Here is a 3,119-nt window from a genome sequence, read left to right as displayed (position 1 = left end):
TCTCCTCCTTTCCCTTAGGTTCATAGTCCTCTTCTTCTTCCTAGTCCAACCACAATGCTCCACATCCCCATAGACTTTAGGATCTGCAAGGTAATCAGCCACATAGCTCTCTCCTTCTGAATCTTGGGACGACATGTTGCTCAAATCTGCAGCAGGACAGCTCGAAACAAAGTCAGGAGATATTTGCGTGATATGGGAGTCAAAACCTCTGGGAGATTATATAATGAATTTTTACCGACCAAAATACGTGTCGTGTAAGAAAACGAAGTCCGGAAAGCGCACGAGGTGCCCACGAGGAAGGGGGGCGCGCCCAGGGGGTAGGGCGCGCCCTCCACCCTCGTGGAGGCCTCGTGTCCTTCCCGGACTGCTACTTATTTTTCTATTTTTCTAAATATTTCAAAACGGAGAAATATTGCCTTAAAAACTTCATATAGCAGAAGATGGCCATCGGAGGGCCACCAGGGGGCCCACGAGGTAGGGGCGCGCCCAAGGGGGTAGGGCGCGCCCCCCACCCTCGTGGGCAGGGTGTGGCCCCCCTGGTGAACTTCTTGCGCTTGGTATTTTTTATATATTCTGAAAACGTCTTCCGTGAAGTTTCTGGACTTTTGGAGCTGTGTTGAATAGGTCTCTAATATTTGCTCCTTTTCCAGCCCAGAATCCCAGCTGCCGGCATTCTCCCTCTTTATGTAAACCTTGTAAAATAAGAGAGAATAGGCATAAGTATTGTGACATAATGTGTAATAACAGCCCATAATGCAATAAATATCGATATAAAAGCATGATGCAAAATGGACGTATCACTGCCTGTGAACGACTTGCGATGGCGAGAAAGTTGAGACCGACGACGATGGTGAGGCAAGCGGACGAGGTCGGCCGGCTGCCGCCCGAGAGGGAAGGCGCGTTGCACGATTGACGTCATTTTCCCTAGGATTTTCTCAGATGGAGGGGTACGTCTCCCTTGATTCATCCTCACCGTAAGATCTGGTTTGGAGGGTGGGTGTGACTTGCCCCCACACCTGTATCTGCATTTCGTTCCCCTTTGGTGTTCCGCCGTCCACCGATAGCTCGCGCCGCTCAAAACCCTCGTCTCCGCCGAGGTCATGCCGCCGCCGGCGTCGGCTCCGGGCGCCCTCGGGGCCGCGATGCTGACCGATATGATGCACCACGGGCGTGAACCACACGAGATAAACGAGATCTTGGCCCGCTTGCTCTACTGCATCCACCACACACTCCCCGACCCGCCCGTCTCCGCCGTCGCTCGCCTCTCCGCCCTCCCCTCCGACGACCCCGTCAACCGCGTCAGCCGCCTCCCCGACGTGATACTCCGCCGCATCGTCTCCCTCCTGCCCATCAAGGACGCCGCGCGCACCGCCGCGCTCTCCCGCTGCTGGCGCGGGGTCTGGCGTTCCATCCCGCTCGTCCTCACCGACGCGGACCTCTCCCCGTCCCCGGCAGCCTCCACCCTGTCCCGCGTCCTTGAGGCGCACCCAGGGCCCTTCCGCTGCGTCCACCTCACCAACAGCTGCACGGAGGAGTCCGGCCACCTGCTCACGCCCTGGCTCCAGCTCCTCGCCGCCAAGGGGGTATAGGAGCTCATCCTCGTCAACCGCCAAGGAGGAGATCTTCGTGGTGAGCGCCCCACGCCTTCAGCGCCTAATCAATTTGGAGGGTTGGACCCCTGACACGGGCTGCACCAAGGTCAGGATCGGCCATGCCCCTAAGCTGCAATTGCTGGCCTACTTGCAGTTGGACACAGGGAATCACGTCTTCAATGTCGGCAACACCATCATCAAGGTGCCGAGACTGTTGTTAACTTTCAATTTGTGATTTCATTTCTCTTATAATTGAAGATGATTGCACTGTGAATTGCATTTGCAGGCTGGGACAAGAGTGAGCCCAAGAACCATGGTACCAAGTGTGACAGTCCTGGCTCTGGAGGTGCGTTTCGATGTACGCAATGATGCCAAGATGATTCCGAGTGTCCTCAGATGCTTTCCTAATGTCGAGACGCTCCACATCAAGGTGAAGCCCTCCCTCTTTCAGCTTATGTTTGCATGTGCCCAACCTATTTAATTGATGGAATTTTTTAGTCTGGAATTTTTATCATCAGCTGATGAACTTCATGTGCATTTAATTGATGGAAATTTTCAGTGTGGAAAATCTGATCAATCCACTAGCAAGCTCAACCTAAAGTCCTGGCATGACTCTGGTACCGTAGAATGCATCCAGTCGTGCATCAAGGAGCTGATCTTCCATGATTTCTGAGGGGGGTCGAAGTGAGCTCGCCTTCCTCAAATATTTTGTCGAGAGTGCATCGATGCTCAAGCAGGTGTTGCTTCTGTTGTCTGCTGGCTGCACCGTGGAGGCGGTGCATTCCAAAGTAGCGAGTCTGGGGTCTGTGCACGGTGAAGTCTACATAATGCTGGTCACTGGCTGTTCTGATCTTCAAGGATGTTTCCAGAGAGGGTCTGAATTTTCTCTTGGCGACCCTTTTTTTATTGAAATGTGCTAATGCAAACTACTGAAGTTACAACAGGTTCTTGTGACGCAAATTGCCTTGGAAGTTGTCCTGTTACACACAAGACACCGTAGAAATAAATTTGTCCACCGGCTTGAACTTCTGGAAATGTTTTGTTTCTTTTTCAGATGGCGCAAGTACACAAATTTTAGTGCAAAATCGATATCGACTATTGAGGTGCTTGCAAGCAACGATGCATAAACTTTTGTGTTTTCTCTTCGGGTTTGAGGAACTAGCCAGTGGGCAGTCACAACTCACAACTAAACATTTCACATGTTTTCTATCTACAATTGAAAACAGAATTGGCGTCGATCGAATTTCGTTGAAGAAGCAGAGCTACTAGGTAGAGACGAGAGCGACGTAGCTGGCCCTGGCATCCCGGCGAAGCCTTGGCATGAAGTAGAATGAGAAGGGGGTGCCGCGACCGACGGCATGTCTGGCGGGAGCAAGTCTGAGGCTTGCCGGGCATGAGCAAAGGCGTCGCTAGGCCCTAGTGCTTCATTCACTGTAGCAATCAGAACATTATTTGGCACTATTTACTATTGTAGCTAGGCTGTTTGCCCGGGGCATGCTCCCAACTTGGCTATGCCTTTGGGTGCGA

The 3,119-nt window shown here is 52.4% G+C and overlaps 1 pseudogene; it reads left to right on the top strand.

Moving 5' to 3' along the window:
- Positions 1 to 1,100: 1,100 nt before the first annotated feature.
- LOC147973915 (uncharacterized) lies at positions 1,101 to 2,512 on the top strand (annotated as a pseudogene).
- The last annotated feature ends 607 nt before the right edge of the window (positions 2,513 to 3,119 follow it).

The sequence above is a fragment of the Triticum urartu genome, chromosome 5A (genome assembly GCF_056163025.1).
Source record: "Triticum urartu cultivar PI428250 chromosome 5A, HENAU_Tu73, whole genome shotgun sequence".
In the NCBI taxonomy this organism is placed as follows: Eukaryota; Viridiplantae; Streptophyta; class Magnoliopsida; order Poales; family Poaceae; genus Triticum; species Triticum urartu.
The sequence above is the reverse complement of the archived record's forward strand: the minus strand, read 5'-3'. Positions and strand labels throughout refer to the sequence as shown.